We start from the raw sequence: 19,412 nt of genomic DNA, 5'->3' as shown, positions 1-19,412 counted from the left end.
ATGATGTAACGAAAGTACTAGATTATTATTTTTTAAGATCTCTTGTTCTCGGTTCCGATCAATAGATATCTTGTTCCGTTACATATCCTCTAACTTTCTTTGTTGGAAACAAGCTCGTTGTTACTATCACGACAGTATATTTAGAACTGATACCGAGCTAGTATGGCCATCCATCCCTGTCATGTATCTGTGGTGCAAGTTTTTTGTTATTAAATGTGTGGTTGATAATCTGTTTATAGAACACATTGTATTCTCGCGCACCTAAATAAAATAGCCAGCCATTTCATTTCTATTTAGTTCAATCGGCTAACTCTAACGCCTTTGTTGGTAGATTTTTAATAGGTTTGTTTGCATCTGGTTTGTTTCATCTATACTAATGTAATATAAGTAAGGGAAATGAGGGATAAAAAAGAAAAGTCCTTTCAAGCGAATCAAAGCAAAAAGACTTTTGCTTTGTTTCGCCTGAACAACATTTTAGTCTGTTAGTCGATGGTAGAACTACTAGCCATCACGTCATCTAAGTAGGCTGATACTGCTATTAGACCCTTAATAGGCCTGTATAGTAGTTTTTGAAGAATAGTAGGCATGAGCCGTGTTTCGAATACAGGCCGTTGATGCCAATACGGAGCTTTGGGCTGTATTGACTGTTAACAATGCTTTGGACTCAACTATCACCTACCTCTAAATTGTAAGCAAGTTTCGGCAAGAAAAATATATATATATAACTTACTTCACTTACTTAAATTGCGTACGTAGATTGGCATGGTCCAAGGCAGCGAACCTTGGCCTCCCTCGACCACAGGCTTGGTTGAAGTAATAGAAATCTAATACGGCTTCAATAATGGATAACGATCTTTTTCCAAAGGTCCATAAGCAAACATATACCGCTATCTTTAATGTTTCTCTTACTATCACCACTTACGTAACTTTAGCACGGAACTTTAGTTATGAAAATTTATTCTATTTTGCTTTCTAGTGTTGGCAAAATCTGACAAGAAACATGGCAGGCTTTTATAAAGATCCCAGATCTGATTCAACTACCTAAATAACGTTAAAAAAAGTTTTCGCTTGGGTACATCTTCGCAGACGAGTGGAGATAAGCTGTATACGTTTCTCTTTAAGGTAATGAATTCAGTTCTGTCTAGTATTTTTGAAGGTCGAATTCCGACATTAATTCTGTTTAGCTTGTCTACTTCTCCGGTTCTTTTGCCGAGTTTGTGTCTTCTGCCGAGACTCAATCCTCCAAGGAAAATGTTCCTGGTTTCCCCGAAGTTTCATTAGTCACATCAGTCCACTATCTAAATCCTACATCGATAGTTATCACCTACTGTTCAGTGTGGGAAAAGATTATAACCCATAGAACACATTATTGTAGCTTACTTAAATTATAAACAGCTTTTTTACCCTTGATCAACATGGGTTCGCCAACGGCAGATCAATCACCTCTTAAAATTATCCAAGGCTGGAAATTATTTGGTGGGAAGCCACTGCGAGAAATTAGGCTGCATCTACTTCGACGTCTCCAAAGCATCTGATCGAGTTAAGCTTACTGAAGTGAAGGTAGGTGAAGCGGAGCACTCTATAAACTATACAGGAAGCTGCCTGACAAATAGAACTTTTTATAGTAAAAACTGGTTAGTTTTCGAGAAGCGTACCTCGTACTTGTGCACCCGAGTTCATGTCTCTGCCCTCTTGTATTAGTATTTTTAATCTCTATACAAAAAAGTCCCTACAGTCCGGATTGAACGAAGTTTTATGGCGACGATTTGAGGTCACACGGTAACGGCTATCCCTTATAATTTCAGCGTGCAATGGATGCTGTGTCTGCGTACAGGTTCTCACAGGCGAATACACTTTAAACGATGTGACCATATAGTGAGCTTTAGATTTTTTTTTACGAAAACTTAGACGTCACACCTACGCTACAATCCGACTTCGGTCCCTGTGTCAACGACCGATTAACGTTAGCCTCATTTTTCGATGCTTTGTAATAACATAATATGTATAATAGCATAGTTTTTGTTTCGTTGATGTTGAATATCAGTATACCAAGAAGTTAAGATTCTACCTATTAATTTCTCTAAGAATAGCTTGCTGATTTTTTCCGGATTTTCTTATAAATCATTGTGCAGTGATAGTTCCGCATAAAGACGTTTTCTACCCCTATTACACAACAATTATTATTTAATTAGATTTAATATAGTCAACGAGCACAACCCTTCGGAATTTTCAAATTCAAAATAAACTACTATATATGAATTGCACACGGTCAGGAGATGTAGGTTGTGCCACTGTGTCGTTCTGAGTATCCGATATTTGCCAAAGCATTAGAGTGATGCTTAGACGTTTAATATTCCGTCTTTGAAAAGCAGCATTCGTCTATACGACCCTACCTAACAATTCTAGCAGTGGTAATGTTTTAGCTGACAATCAGTGTTTCACTATAAATTGCCCTAGACGTAAAGAGTTTAGCGGACCTTCTATTTTTGGCTTGAGGATGAATGCCTACTAGAAGCGTAGCTTCTGTGTGATGAAGCGGCTTTTTAATTGGATAAATCATTACATATGTCCGTGTGATGTTGATAGTATTAGATCTGTTTTCTCATTTAAGTAAAAGTTGGCCAAAACCACGAGTGCAAGCATGGCGTTTGACGATCGATATCCTCGATAACTGCTAAAGACGGTAGGGGGATTCAAATAATTCCCACATCTTTTTTTATACTCAAAAAAATTGCGAGGTTATCCCCACCAAAACTTACTATTCCAAGTGTGTATTTATCAAAACATAATTGTTTTTAATACCATTGTTATCCCGTGTATATCCGAACACGCCATTATTCGTCGGCTCGTCTGACAAATGTCCGTATCTGATTATTTGGTGTTTATAGAATTTTCATTCACTGTATTAGACCCTGTACTGCTCACGCAATGACCGCGATCTGATCTTAAATCTGGTCTATATCGCTTATAGGTTCGGGGCCAAAAGATAGAAACTTCTTGGGCTACGACAGAATCGCTCACTGTAGCAGTGGAAAAAATCAGGATACCTAAAATAAAACTAATAGATAAGCGGGTTGATTTTTTACTTTGTCGTCAATGGTACATCTCCCTCTGTACAGGCATATTAAGGTCTTTTTAAGATGTTCACCTGCGTACATATACGTATAATAAATATATGTAAATAATAAAGACCGGTTATATTTATTGCGATAATATTTCAGCCACACTTTCGAACGCAAGCCCTTCTCAATGTGCCTTTCACAGCAGCGAAGTGCTCACTTCAATTTCTAATAGCCACAACGTCTATGTTGTGGCTATTAGAAAGAAAAATGTTGAAAAAAAAAAATTACAAAACAAAGAAATGTAACCCAGAATGTAAGGCTAGTTGCACTTTATTCATTGCACCAATCCTGATGTTAAGGCTGTAAAAGGGTTTGTTAACTTTTTTTGAGAGATGAAAATTATCATTGTTTCAACTTAAGGCGAAAGTAACTCTCTTGTATTCTGTCATATAAGTTAGTTGATATTTTATATAGAACACGTTATACGAATACAACTTAATAATGATACAATGAGAAACTCTGAATAACGTATATTATGGCTAAAACGAAATGCATTCTTAATAATGACTATTTCCCCGTGACGTTTTGCCACTACGCAGTTTTGTCATGCGGAGTCCAATGCCAAGAAGTTATATCTTGTTGAAAAGATTTCCTTAAGTGAGAGAAGGAGACAACCAAAAAGCGTACCGACAGACCAAGCGTCCTACTATAAGTTAGGCGCAGATGAAGATATGTAAATATGCATATACTATATGGGCGTAAACAATCTGATGTTTTGTATTGAAGCAAGAGGTCATTATAAATCCGACGATTCTTGTAAATGCCTCGTAAAAAAAAAAGAAAAAAAAACGACCGGCGAGCTGGGCGTTTAATTATCAAGCTTAATTTCAGTATCAAGCCAAGGAAGTGGGTAACTTAACAGGCGCCGAAATGAGTATCAGCGTTATGCGATTTGTTCAGTGGCGAGGGTCACTGTATAGCTGTAAAAACTCCCGCCGAGTGCTCTGACCTGAAAATCACTGAAAACATCGCTTTTTTCCTTTCCTTTGTTAGTCCTACAGTTCCAGCTGTCAATGAGCAAGACGCCGGCTTTGTCTTTCCTGAAAAGTTTAGTTTGTAGCCGACGCAGGAAACGGAAGCTCTGCGTCCGCCTATTACCCAACATGGGGAAGGATAGAAGGAAATTCCGAACTGTTGTAAAGCTGGTACCCGTAGCGAAACAGACATTGAACGCCAGCCGACTAACTGTAGTAGCAAATTTTGAATTTGCGCTTGTTGTTGAACCACAGCGCAGCTTGAAGATCTTTTACGAAACGGCTTGAAACGCATCGCAGTACCGTGACGTTCGGTTGACGCGCTGCGTGAATGTCTTTGTCAGGCCACTCTTTCCCGTGCCATATTTGCGGATTCGTTGTGAGAAAAAAGTGACGTATAGAAAGATTAGTTTCTGATCTGTATTTGGCCGTTAATTTTTAAGCGTGGCATTTCAAGTAGCCGAGAAAAAGGTAACTGTGTACGGAATTTTACCACACCTTATTATCTGTGTAGGTACCGCAATGATCTGTTTGGCCTGAAGTGACATTGTTGACGTGCTATCTTACTCGAATGCTTGGTGGTTTCTTGATGAACGCACAGATTTATTTTACATCGCACCTTTTCGTTACAACTTGACTGCCAAGTCAAGTTAAATAGATGGCGTAATTCATAAACCATTTCCAAGAAGTCCTTTATCCTGCCCGAAGATCCACTACCTGCTATTTAACGATGAAGCTTTAATTTCAAGCCATTATTGAAGAGCTGCATTATATGTTGCTTCTGTGCGGTTTTATGTGGACGAGCACATTACTACCTTCGACAGTACAAGCTGAAATACGTTAAGTCAACAGCGATTGGAAACATGGCAAGCAGGCAGAAGGAACAAGAATTCCATTGTTCTAAAGGAAAGATGTTTGCCGTCAACTACTGAGACATAGATATGCCTGATTCATTGAGATTTGGTACGTGACTACGCGTCAGTTAGCTGACTGATTCTTCCAACTAGTGAAATAACGGGCCTAGTATCCGTAACTGATCAAAGACATGCTACATTTTTTGTTATAAATAGCACTCAGTGAAGAAGACAGAATGGCGCTTGGATAGGAGGGTTTAATCTTCGTGGCCTGCAAGGTAGCTCAACGTTGGTTCAGGGATGGCCATAAGGTAGGTCGCTCAATAGAACAGAAAAAATTATTTCTTTAACTTGTAACGTTAAAATGTATTTACGATCTATCTTCAGCTGGCGATCAGTAGTTGTGTACTTATCATCTGTCCATTATATAGTTGTTCTTGTGTGTCTAGACTGGTAGATATGACAATATATTTGGTGAGATCAATGATGAATTTCATAATTAATATATCCTTTTTAAATGATCCGGTGAAGAATTCTTGTTACGGAAAAATCGCTCCCGTACAAGGTGATTTGCTCAGGTAGATCCATGGTACTGTTCAGCTTATTTTCAAAAGTTCAGATTAAGTAAAAACTTCTCAACGTATCTCAGAAGGTCTAACTTCAAATGCAGAGGCTCGCAACTTAATTTCTAACTACGATGCTGATTTACTTATTTGTTCTCTCACAGATTCAGCCTCTTATCAATTAATTTTGAGACATCCAGCTTATATCCAGCCAATAACAGTTGAACTTCCAAGTATCTATTTGACATAGAAAACCAAAAAAAAAATGGAGTCTAGAATTAATATGTAAATGATCTGTGTTGTTCGTGAGTTTCCAGGAAAATCACCAGGGTCGCTAGTTGGCCACATCAATAACGAGCACTATGCGACAAGTGTAATTGAATAAAAAAAAAACGTATAACAATTGCTAGCGTGGCGTAATTAAATGTGTATAGATAGTTGATTAAGGTCCATAATATCTTTAAGTATCATTGCGTCGTTTCGTAATTGTTTATATTAAAAGCAATTTACAAACGTATTTAAAAACAAGCTTGATTGTTTCTCTATGGATTTCATTTTATGGACTCTATGGGATTCATTTTTACTTAGAGTAAATAAGAGAAGTCAAGACCCAATATCAACGCGCATGCGCCAAATCTGAATTTAGAGATAATCCGTACTTGGACAACCCGCATAACGCGACCATTACACGAGATAGCTCCGATAATAAAACAGATTACTATGGGTACGCACAATGTAATACTGAAAAGGAGGAATCATCAAACAATAAGGATGGCCCAAGTGAATTAAAGTATAAGCCTGTCGTCTGCGCGATGGTGCGCGGAGATAACGGGTCACAGTCTTTCGAATCAAAAGCTAGTTGTCTCACACTTCGACCGCACTCAGATCAGTTCAGGTTTAATCAGCTTGAAAAGGTAAAAATATCGCCGTTTTATCTTCCTCGAACCTGACGTATGCCCACTTTTAAGCGTAGGAGTCAGAAATATTATCTAGGAGTTGTCTTTTCCTATTTCGAGTCACAATATAAATTTAGAACAACAAATATATACTAAAATCCTTAACATGTTAGCCTATCACTAATGTAAATGATCGACTTTTAGTGTATAACGCCACAGAGGTAAACCTGTTGGTTGTTTTTGTATCAATAATGTGCCTCTGATGGGAGTTCTTGGATGATAAACGGTTGCGTCAAGGACTCACTATCGTTTTATCTAACATATATTACCAGTGGTTTCCCTGATAATCAACTGCAACTGACATATTACTAAATATGATTACTTAACAACTGAGAGTGGCATTTACCCTTATATTTAGAAAATTCGATGGGTGGGCTGCTCGTAGGAAATGCTATGCCATTGGCGATAAAAACTTTGGCCGTGGCAACTATACTAAGATACGTTTTGCCACTGGACTACAGTGTTAAACGATTACGTAAGCAAGCATCACACTTCTATCACTGAAGGCTATAAATTTCCGTAATAGCGTTTCCTAATATTCAGCATGATTAAATCTGGCAGCAGGCCGCTGCCTGCCAGCGAAAGTTCAAAATGAGATCGCCAACGGCGCAATGGTTTGAATAGGTAGCCCGTTTAGACCAGTCGCAACGATTTTAATCGTTCATTCTTCAATGGTGTCGTTTTGAGTTAATGTGTTTTTATCAAGCCAACACTATATATGATAAGGATGACTCAGATTTTAACCACACGTAGTATGCAAACAAATTTAGACTTTGTTTAGTTCTCCGGCCCTTGGAATAAGGAACTACGTCATATTCAAGACATGATTGAATCTACGGAATAGCAAGCTTCGACCTCCCAGGATCTGCTATAATTCGCGCACAGATTTAATAACCGTAACGATAGATGGAAGTGTTCCAAATGATTGCGTAAGGATGATGTTTTTACCAATGAACGTTAGGTATATTTAATATCGTTAGGTAACTACACGGTCTATGCGAATTCGAATCGCTTATTGAAGAGAGAAGCCTAGAAGACGACACTTCGTAAAGTCGTACGTGTTTAAACTAACCGCTATTGAATTGTACCGACACAACACGAAGACAACACATATGGTTTTCGTGTTTCTCAGTATACGGTCAAAGATCTTCAGCCAAATACAGCGGCTACAGGAGCAAAGATGTTTCTTTACCGACCGTGCGCATTTCACGCAGCTCACCTCGACCACTGGGGCATTATCATACCCCATCATCGTACAGTATCCCTGTTGTCTTGCAGAAGTACGTAGAATGTAACACGCAAACGTATGTTAAGCATCACATTACTTGTTATTCGTTCTTACCAGCCAAAAAACTTGATGTGAGCTGCTCTTCGGTAGAAATAAAAATAATGCAGATATCAGTTATCGGAAGCAAAGGCCGAGAATGACTACTAAAATTTGTCAAAAATCTAATTTCACAAGAACCCCGTTCTAATCAACTAAACCCTATCAACGTTTCTCGTTTGTTCGGATAGCACCCCTGAACATAATCATTAGGAGATCGGGACTCTGCAAAAAAAAAATACAATCCGAGCTTTGTTCTGATTAGAGCGTCGATTCTTTTCAACAACTACGTTTCTACTGCGTAAAACCTGTGTGTGCTTGTATGGAACACCGAGCAGCTTTAGGCCCTGTAACTGAATGAGTACTATACTTATTTCTCATTAGACGTCATAGTTCTTGTAATGGAATTCTGTCAGTATCGAGCAGTCACGCATAGAGCAGCGTTCGATATTTAGAAAGTAGGGAAGTTATTGGTTAGGGGAATATTGTTTCAGCGACAATATCATAAATGTTTTCTCGTTCGCTTTCAGCGAACAGCATGGATGCCAGCGAAATACTCCGGGGCGGAGTCCGCTGCTCGATCGACTATACGATCGACAGTGGTCAGTTGACTCAGGATAGTCAGCCAGGACAAATGGCATTTTATCACACACGTTTAATAAAAGTAGGTGGATCACAAGGTGAGGGAACGCTCAAGATGTATGCGGCAGTCCCTGAATATTTATACGATTCGAAAGGCATACGCCAATGTGAATAGCTGAATAGCAGCTTATGATTGTGGTCATGCCCTGCTAAAAAAAAAAAAACCATATATACGATATATATGACTGTATACTACTACGTTCGTGGTATTTTGTGTAAGTAATAAGAAAAAGTTCATATTTGTTAAGCCAAAGCGACTGGGCAGCTTCTCTCGCACGAGACATAAACTAGCTTAATATAAATTATCTTCAATTATTTTTACTTCAATAATGTTCATATTAGAAAATGATAATTTTGATGATGCGATTCAGTTCCCTCCCTTTGTTTTCTCGACGACTAGTGTTGGCGTAGTTGTTTTAATGTTGGTCAGCTCGTCACTAAGGGAAAACCGTCTAAATTAAGGCATGAAATATCGGCTCTATGATAGCCACAATCAAATAAGAAGCACTCGGCAGACAGCAGATGAGCATCGTAGCTGAGGGTTATAACCCGACTGGAGAAACGCCAAGACAGACCTGCATGGCTCTAGGTCAACGACTGGGCATCGAACCCTTTCACTTACATTCCTATAAGGCTGGCCTATCTTGCTAACTATACAACGATATACTTGTAAATTTACACCTTTTTTTCTTACACTGATTCTATTCAGTCCTTTTTTTGTCAACAGGAATCCGCAAAAGCCAAGCAAGCATACCTACACTCTAGTTGAAAGGGGTTTGTTGAAGGGAAAGCGATATTGTGTCATCGAATTTAACCGGATTTTAATTTAATAGTAACTGGAACAACATTACTAACCAGACGATACTTGAACTGGGACAAGTGGTGGGTTACCATTTCATGGATATATAAATATATATAGGAAAACTTTCGATTACCATTACGCAATAACTTGATGTTCGCACGACAGAGATATTTGCCAGTGACATTTTACTTACCTACCATTGGAGTTCCTCTTTCTATTCAGCAACTAGAGAACCTGAAAGTGGATTTAGTTAAGGTAAAAGCGAGTAATCCGATCTATCGATTGCGTCTAAATGAGGACACGAAACATTAATTATTTCGGTCATGTTGCAGATGCCAGTCGTTTGAATAATTGGGGATCAAATACAGATGGACTAGCCATGTGGTGTCACTTGCCTTAATAGTACCTCCCTATAACTCCCCCGCTTGAGTGAGCTTCAAAGCGTCACTATGGGACGCATTATCTGTTTGCAGAACAGTTCGATCTCTACCTAGGCTTATGATAATTAACTGTAAAGGTATAGCTATTAGGAAATGATGAGTAAGCATAGGTCCGAATATCTAAATTAGGTCCAATAAATATCTTTGCATAATGTGCTTACTATTTATTTGTGACATCTACAGCTTATTGATTGTAACTAAAGGTCACACTATTAATATTCGATTCACACACTAGACTGCTGCAATATGAAGTGTGAGAAATTTACTAATAGATATAGAAAGATTGTATTTTTTCAATTGTTGTACACGAGCTTAAGGTGACGGCTTCACTCAAACGGAACGACATAGAGAAATTAAAATTAGCCCTGCTGGCCATTCAGGACATAGCATGTTAATATAACATATGAGCTTCGATGTTAATTTACTAACTTCATGAAGTCGGCTTAACATTACTACAGTTCACTGTACAAGTTTGCTTTCAGACAGGAGTGTTAAGTGGCTCATACTTTTCCTCTGTACTTTCATCGATTTTCGACCGATCGTGATTGTTTTACAGCTTATTGATCAAGTAAACGTTATTCGTTTTGTTGCTATTTGCCAAAAGTCAGCCTTGCCCATCTGGTCATGCCTCGACCAGTTGTCTCGACTGTTGTTTCTCTCAGACGTTCCCCCTTTCAGTCCTGTACTGCATTTGTCAAGTGGGCATGTCCTTAAAAACGTTCGACATCCGACAGCGGAGCTACTATGCGTTGTACATTGGTAAACAGAGCAATACTTCGTACCAACCGCAATAGAAATCACCATCTGCGTGTGTCCTCCACTCGAGCGTCAGCTCCTCAAAGAAGCAGACGCATAGTAGAAAGTACAAGATCAAGGAAATTTGACTACAGTTTTATGCCGGTTCAAAAGGAAACCTTTCGCCGACCTAGAACACATTACAATAGTATGTCTAAATTGGAATAAAAGTCTAATATGACATTTTTTCGTACTGGACGAGTCATTTCCACCACGTTCACACCGAGAAACTCGCTTTCTTTGCTTCGTACCGCAATGCATCCGTAACACAATGTTACGCCTGTTATTTCAAGAAAAACTTGACAAATCTGTAAGACGCAGATATAGATGATTAGTTTTCAAATTCACCCGCTAAAGCAAACGATGAAACTTACCATGTGTATTTCCTTATTTTTCCAACTGCAAGAGAATTAACATTGTCTAATTGGATCTTTGAAGACACCCACTAATAAGGACTCTCCCATCAAAGGGAAGTAACTACAGTAGTTGCTTTCGATAATTGTATATTAATCACTTATCAATTTTGCTGCAAACATGGCGCTCAAACTCCAAGGCTTGCTCCGCCATTTTATAAAAACGCCTTTGCCGTCAACGGATCTTTTGCGCTGCCGCTACACGTAGCAGGATACCTCTACTTGGGTTGGCGACAGAGTAATGATCGCGAACGTAGGATGTGTTCGATTAGATCTCCAGTTCAATGTTACTTTAGCCGTCAAGAAGTTTCTGCCATAGCTCGCGGCAGAGATTGCTGATTTGTGACGCACTTTATGGAATAAACGATTAGATTTTATATGGAAATGATTATTGGCGGGACGTTGCTTCTCGGAGCACGTGCGTTGGTAATAACATTACGACACCTTGGAAAGGTTACCTTGTTCAGAAATCCTACTGCCTAGTTGCGTATATACAGTTCATTTAGGCTCTGTTGAACGTTTTTAAAGGCAATGAGCAATGCTATTAAAGCAGAAGACTGATGGTTTAAATTAACCGAGGCATAAATGTACAGAACTCAGAATAGGCTAACTATAAAAGTGGCCTTAAATTGAAACAAGCAAAAAACCAGCCGGCAAAAAACCAGCTCGGAAATGTGCACGGCGGCAGGAACAACCAAAACGAGAAACTTTGGGAAACGCCATAGTATATATGAACACTTTTACATGCTGAAAATCTCTCTCGGCATTGAATATACCCGGAGTGGCGTCGCAGCGAGACCGGGTCAATCGAACAAGTAATGCCCCTTGCCCCACAAGTGCTATTATTAAACAACATCGTGTTTTCAGTAACTATAATGACTAGAAAAAGATGAAGCTTATTCATGCGCATTGTACATTAAGGTAAAACTGGCTACATTAAATGTTGGTGAAGTCTAATACTTAATGGAAAGTAAATTATAGAGGTGTTTCGCTTGCGGTGACATCTTAAAAGCTACGGTAGATGACATACCGTAGCTGAAGTCTCACGAATAGAACTACTATGGTGCGAAAATTGTTTTGCTTTACTCGGCAACACAGTATCTCTCTTAATCACTCACCGGACTGCGTCTTTTCTATCAGACCCAAAATTGGCCGCAAGCGTCGTAAGTGGACAAGTGTATCATAATACAGTTCACAATTGCAGTAAATTACCGCATCTCGGTAAATTCAAAGGCTTTCATGAAGCTGATAGCGGTTCTAGCGCAAGGAGCGACAGAACATTGAAACTGGGAATATGCAGAGAAGGCTTAATTTTAGGTCTCAAGTGTCCTTCTCTATTATTACTATTTCTAATGGTAACATCAAAATTAGCTGGTCTTGTACATTTGAGTAGATAAGCTATACGTACAAAAGCCTTCTGAGCCTAACGCTTTGAAAGCAGAAAGAGTTACAGTGGTCGTACGTCGAGGAAGTATCCTACAGTTTTCTAATTTTTATATATATGCGTATTTAATCGACGGTAACGGCAAATTACTTCAATTGCATAAAACGACTAGAACTGGTACCGCATGTCACTAATGTAGCTTACATTAGAAAGGCAGTTTAGTTTAAATTTTTAACTTAGTTAGTTAGGTTGATAATTTAACTTCCCATTAATAAACTAATAGATATTTTGACCTACCCAAAATCTATAACTATTGAAAAAAACGGACCCCTCGTAGGGATTCGTTTACGAAATGTGCGTCAGCAATAGAAAAACCCGCATTTTTACGGTGTAACCTGCGCGGTCATAAATGGCGTAATTTGTTTTATGTGTCTCGTTGGCATATCTCTGCCATATTGTTTTTCATTTTATGTCGATGTTCTCCTTTTGGGCTGGTATTTCTAACACGGTAGTATTGTGACATACGATGAAGTTTTTACACATCATAAAAACACTATCACATGACTCGAATCCATTTATTCTCTACTACCTTCTTAAAGTGTTAATAGAAGAAGAAAATTTTTAAAATTTGATTCGGATGCTCTATCAGAGCGTCACTGATCTAATAATATTTAATCTGATATGATATTGGATTAAAAATCCGTAGAGATCTATGTGTTCTTCTGCTCGTAGAGTACTTGCTCGAGTAACAACAAATGATTGGTTGATAATCTTCACATTTGTCTAAGACTTTTCAGCGTATTAATTTGAATATCGTCGAAAAGTAATATCAATATTATGCATAGTATACTTTATTTTAAATAGGAAGGTATGCTCTATCAAATATTTCTGATCAAATTGTGTACGCAGTCCCGCTGACACCATATGAGGCGTAATTTTGGGTCACAACTGTGTATTTCAAGTCACGGCTTTGCAGATATCACAGTCAATTTTATGACTCGACGACTACGGTGTTTCACGTTATGGATTGTCCTCGACGTAGTTAGATATATGTCGCCACTGTTCTTCACATGGCAACGCAGGAGAAATCGAAGGTATGAAGGGGTGCATTTTTGTAGCTTTATTTTGCAAGCCACGTACATCTTTCACTCTATATTCGCCTTTATGTTTTGAGGTTGAAGTCCGGTATCGCCGTTAGGCGTTCCATCGTACGGCTGGCTCCCAGCACGAAACCAGGTTCGAAGCTAGAACAAAACGTCTATATTCAGCTGTCTGAAAAGTAGCATACTTTCGGTCGGTGTACAATTCTGTTAACGTGCTCCAATGATACGCTGGAAGCATTGAAATCTTCAGCTGGTTTAGACAGGACTGGCTGTGATTCTTTTAGGCGGATCCGATATAATGTGCCTTCGTTAATGCTTCACCTCCCCAACACCCGTATTATCGTCGCTTACTAAGGCCGGGCTAACTTACGCCATGGTCAACGTACTGGCAAGCATACGAGTTCACAGATCCACAACAAAGCCTCACAGTACTAACATAACTAGAGCTCGCCAACCTGGTTCCCTTTACCATGACCAACGCTATTCCTATTTACGCGCCTTGCGCATTCGTAAATGAACGACAGAAATTAGTGTTCGTTTTTGCTCGGCGCACTTCTGGAAACGTTTCGAGATTCTCTGATATATCGTCTCGGACTACCAACATATGAAGTTAGCTTGGCCACGGTGAGAAAATTAACGAAATACGACGTCTTTATTTTTTACGAAAATTACAAAATTTACATACTTATGTACGAAAAAATATATATAATACGGCAAAACGTACTGATTTTACCATGTCTTGAATGTCAACCAGAAACACTTCGCTCGAGTTTCACACCCAGCTCATCTGGCAGAGATTACTCGAAACTCGTTACAAATTTCGCTATTTTCCTTGTCGCGACGACAGAATTGATTTGACAAGCTAGCTGTATCCACAGAGAAGTGTTTGTGTAGCTTCGCCTTAAGGTCTTCCCTTCACCGATCTTAAAATCAAGACAAGTCTGGGTTATTCTCTTGGGTGTCTATGCGCCCGTCTCACGACCCGGTCCGGTGACCATTTCCTTGCCTTCCTGAGGCGCCTATACCTCTTAGCGATTGATTCCATCGCCTTAGCTTCCTCTTGTCGAACTCTGTTAGGGGCAACTCCCAATCAGCCGAGAGCTCTAAAAACTTGTCTGTGATTTTGGCCATATCGCCAAGCATCCTACCGCTGCCATTAAAATGAAGCGGATTAGTTCAGTTTTGTCGTTGGTTGGCAGGGACGAGACCTTAAATCGGCTCGCTGTTTCAATACTTAGACCAATTTCTTTGATCATCCAACGCTCTAACTCTTCGATTGCTCTTCTTTTTTTTTTTCTGAGGCGCCATACTCCATTCAAGTTTTGGACAGTTTTATCAAGTTATATGCAATTCTGTCAATCTTAAAAGGTTGTCACTAGGTTACGCACCGATCGTTGTCGACTCTCTCAATCTCTAAGCTACGTCCTAAATACCTAAAAACTATTTATCGTATCTACAAGCCTATATTAATGTGATACGGTTCATATACGTGTCAGAAAATCATAGATAAGAAAGGGTGCATTGATTTTATCAATGTGCAAAACTGATACTCAGCGAACAAATGACCCTGAATAAACATCGTTACTGAATACTCGAGTAGCACGCAGTAAAAATACAACGGCATCTACCTTAGCCATTTTCGCTGTTTCGATAGATAGGAAATGCCAATTTTTAATTATTTTTGCTAAGGAATGCATTCGATTGGTCCCATGTAGTGAAAATCTTATATTGCTGCGTCTTTTTTAAGAATAGAACTCAAGATGAACTACTTAACATGGTATAAACGTTGTGAAAGAACACTTACTGCAATTCCAATCAGGTCAAAGAAATCTTCAAAAACAACAAAAAAAAAAATATCAGGCTTATTTGATTCTCTAAATAGTTTGACCACTTTAAATGGCGCAAGCTTTGCCTTAGCCGTCACTTTGGACAAACTATAAAAACTGCCCCTCTCTTCTTAGGTCTTAAGTGGCGTCTGAAGTGCTCTTAAGTGGCGTCGAATTCAATTTTGCAAAGATTTATAACAGATGCATGGTTTGTTGGGGACCGTAAAGATGATGCAGCGCCCCAACGACATCAAGGGTGGCCAAGGGTTGCCCTTCGGAGAAGTCATCGTTGGGAGGACAGATCGCCATTTAATAATGTTGCTGGCAACGACACACTACTCTGCGTGGAGGCTTGAAGTAACTAATGATGGCGCATGTTTGTCTCAGCTTCCGCATACCGATAATCGAGATGAGAAAGAAGCCAAGAACGAAGCCGAAAGCTCCGTATCCATGTTACCAGCTAGTTGCCGGCACGAGGTTAAGCTTAAGTGCTTCTCAGAGGTTGTGGGGCTATACGCGAGGTGCTGAGCCGTATGGAACGCGCGTGACATAGACAGATAGAGCGTGATAGAGAGTGGCGTGGCTTCGGAGATGGTGGCCAGAAAGGAGGTGACGGCAACTACGCTTTAAAGCATTGTGGTAACATGCAACCTTTGCAGAAGAAATCGGCCGAAGGAAACATCTGTAACGTGATGTACATACAAAAGCTTCCTTTGCTTCGCGAAGCGAAGTGCTACAAAGGGTTCCAGCTTGCTATTACTGGGAAACTTAAGTAATGATGGAACAAACGATGCCACACGTGCACTTTTCATCGAATCTGCGATCGTTTCTTATTCCTAACTTATTATTATATTATCCTAACTAGCATATTTCTTAGTTCTTCCGATGAATAGCTTCCACAGTGCTTGAATACCTTAAGATTCGTTCTGTCTACTTTTATTACCATGCTGTACTTTTTTTTAATTAGAGATACTTTTCATCATACGAAACATTAAAATGAAGCAATGTTTTTTCTACGAAAAAAAAAAGTTCTTATTAGCCGTTAGGTATCAAAGCCGTTAATAGCGATAAAAACGAATAAAAATAATAATCATCTGCTTTCGGTAGTTTTTATAAAGCACGGGTTTTTTAAATTAAATTATTAAAAAGAAGCTCAATTTACGCGTGTTAGTCCGATGGCATAAAAGGCTTACCAAAGAGCTACGTTCTCTACTTTCTATATTTATGGTCTTGGCATAAACATAGACCGTGACAGTGAGGGTTCGGCTAATAAAATCGCCATTCTAAATAGGACCCTTCTTCATTTAGTCAATTTATATAATCTAGTCAAAAAGGGAAAACGTTATCTTCAAGAAAAATGATAGCCGCGTCAACTCTTTTAATTTAGCGAAGAAAACGAATAGTATGTGTAATAACAAGTCTCGGCTTTTCTTTTGACGACTTGCGTTAGGTTTAATAGTTTAGCTACGTAAATAATCTTGAAAAAAAAATATGTATATATATATATATATATATACATATGTATAACATCGTGTATATTAAGCTCTGGTCCTTAAAAGCTTTGGTAACGAAGCCAGAAGTGGCCTGGTACAGATAGATATTCACAGTAGAACTTTCAAATAACATCATTATGGTCTATCGAGTAATAAGTTACGTGCCGTTCAGATGGGCAACTCTTGCAGGACTAAACTGGAACCGAAAAGTTGATTTGCCATGTAAACGCGCTGCTGTCATAAGCACTCATCTCTGCTTCTCGATATCCCGTATGATGAACTCTCATGAGTACGTTCTTCGATTAAACTACATCCTTAATCGTGTATAAACTTTCTTACCATACATATGAATGTTATTAAGATTTAAAAAGTATGCTTTCACGCATTTCCCTCTATCACTGCTATATAATTCAATACAGTAATTCTTGTTAAAATTTAATCACCAGCACTACTTTCTGGCGCAATTTTCAAATCGGAAACGAAAGATTTAGGCTACAGATACCGTAAGTAAACATTATTATTATTCTCTGGCTTCCTATCCTATCCTATCCTATCGCGTACGCAGATGGAAACTCCTCGTGCTCAAATGCATGAGAACAGATGCTTGGAATTGCGCTACCGATCTATATTTGGGCGGACTCGCAGCCGATACGCTGTGCTGCGACTTGAGATAGTCCTAGTTAAGTCAAGAGCAGACGGTGCTCCATCAACGCCCTCTCAGAAACGGGGCAAGGACTAAGCCCTCCAGCGTATTGGCATATCATCCATGCTCCACGTATGCCATTGCCGTATCATATACAGTATCGCCGCCGACGACGACTAAACAAAAACTCGCGTACCCACCAAACCTTCTTAGCTACGTAAGCGTACCTACACTGCGAAGCATTCCGAGCTCGTAGATGGAATTATAACTAATGCCGAACCGTTAAATAATTTCCCTGCCTGCGTCGGCTTGATTGCGTCGACATCGTAATTGGTTATCAAACCGTTATTGGTTGCCCCTTTTATTTCTAAATTATTAAGACGTTCCAGGGGTCGCTTGAGAAGCGCACCTTGCACATGGCTGCTTTCGTCGTCATACAGAGAACTAATTCAGAACTGAATAATTGTTAATCTCCCTGTAGATTAATGCAAAAAAAAAGGCGTTTAAGTACAACTGTTTTTATAGACTTGGTGCTCTGCCGGACACTATTTACCATAAAGAATACAATTAGAACTGATACAGATCATCTGTAATTTTCTCGATCACTGTATAAGGGTTGAATACTCCATAAAAGATGTCATCTTAACTATTAAATAGGCTCGTATTTATGAAATAGCAGCATTTAAGCTACTTGTACACTAATCTGCATCTTGTATCAGTTCATCATGTTTCAAACGTCGTAGTTCCACAGTGCATTATTCAACTATATTCGCAGCGATACAAAAAGCGGTGGTCTTTTGCCGATCTGTGAGCGGGCCTCTGGCTGGCGGAAAGCCGCTTCTATAGGTAGAAGGTGGTTAAGGCTCGCAGTTTGGAACTTCGGACCGAAGTAGGCCTACGTGGAAAGTGGAAAACAGTATTTTCCACTCGTAAAAGGCGTAACTAAATTTCAAAGCTTGAGACGGCAATGCACTGTTCTGGGATTGGGACCTGTGTCCTATTTTTTGCTAACTGTCGAAGTTCATTCGTTGCAGTCAAGTGTGCAACTGACAGGGAGACGTTTTTCTCAAAGACAAGAAAGACAGGGAAAAAAATAGAAAGGACGCGTTCTGAGCTTGATCAGCAAATTATGCAGGCGAAATTACTGACTGCCGTCTCTGCAGGAATAGTGTTCGATAAGACTTGTGTGGCCATCATCTTGCAAGCTTGTTTCCGATATACGTCAATGTATGTACAAATGTATACGCATTTCTGAACATCTTTAGCAGGCAACATCAAATATAATTATATTAATCAATTTAGAGAGATGACAACTTTTTTAATGAGTGCGGTGTAAGTATACATACATATATATATAGCTATGCGGGGCTAAGCTTATGGGTGGTCAATGGCAAGTCTATATATATATATATACACATTATAAAAACGTTTCGTAATTCCACAAGCGTTAGGAACTAGTTCGAACGTTTATTATGCTTTATTATGCCTTATCAAGAAATTTCGTAAGAAAAGCTGAAATTCATAGTAGTATTTTATGGCGTTCGCTTTGCAAGCTCAGGTATACGCAGATTAGACCGCATATCGTGGAACAGGCCCTTATATTCCATTAAACGTTTCAGCGGCTTGCATCCAGATCAGTGACCCACTTGCATATGTTCTCTTTAGCAATTAAGAAGCCCCGGGTCTATTGCAACTGCGATACATTTTTATTCATATTGGGTGTTAGTTTCAATTTGTTCGTGTTCCTACAGTTCCTGCGGCAAATCACTCGCTGATTCAATACGATCGATGAGTGACGTTTTAAAATCTGTTGAAAATTTGAGAAGCAAATTATTTCGATAATAGAGGTCAGGTTTATAAACGAAGCCCATTCGATTGGAAGTGCGGTGTATCCGTTTTATGAAAACCAAGCCTGGTAAAGACTGAAGGTAATACAGCCGACACAGAAAATATACTAACTAAATAAAAATGGATATGTACGCAGTAAAAGTACAGCGGTCGATATATGTGTAGAACATAGAAATGTTCTCTCATGCCTTTGCGGGAACGATTTTCTACAAAGCGAATGGCACGTTCTT

General features: G+C 39.1%; 2 long non-coding RNA genes across 3 annotated transcripts in view; one reads left to right on the top strand and one right to left on the bottom strand.

Moving 5' to 3' along the window:
• Window positions 1-19,412, bottom strand: part of LOC147757669 (uncharacterized) — an 81,529-nt gene that overhangs the window by 27,568 nt on the left and 34,549 nt on the right. The window lies entirely within an intron of this gene.
• Window positions 3,801-5,918, top strand: LOC147757670 (uncharacterized). The gene is made up of 2 exons (XR_015321585.1): window positions 3,801-5,261; window positions 5,831-5,918. It is a non-coding gene; the product is annotated as an uncharacterized LOC147757670 (long non-coding RNA).

The sequence above is a fragment of the Varroa destructor genome, unplaced genomic scaffold (genome assembly GCF_002443255.2).
Source record: "Varroa destructor unplaced genomic scaffold, Vdes_3.0 BEIS01000002.1, whole genome shotgun sequence".
In the NCBI taxonomy this organism is placed as follows: domain Eukaryota; kingdom Metazoa; phylum Arthropoda; class Arachnida; order Mesostigmata; family Varroidae; genus Varroa; species Varroa destructor.
This window is presented reverse-complemented; position numbering and strand designations above follow the sequence as displayed.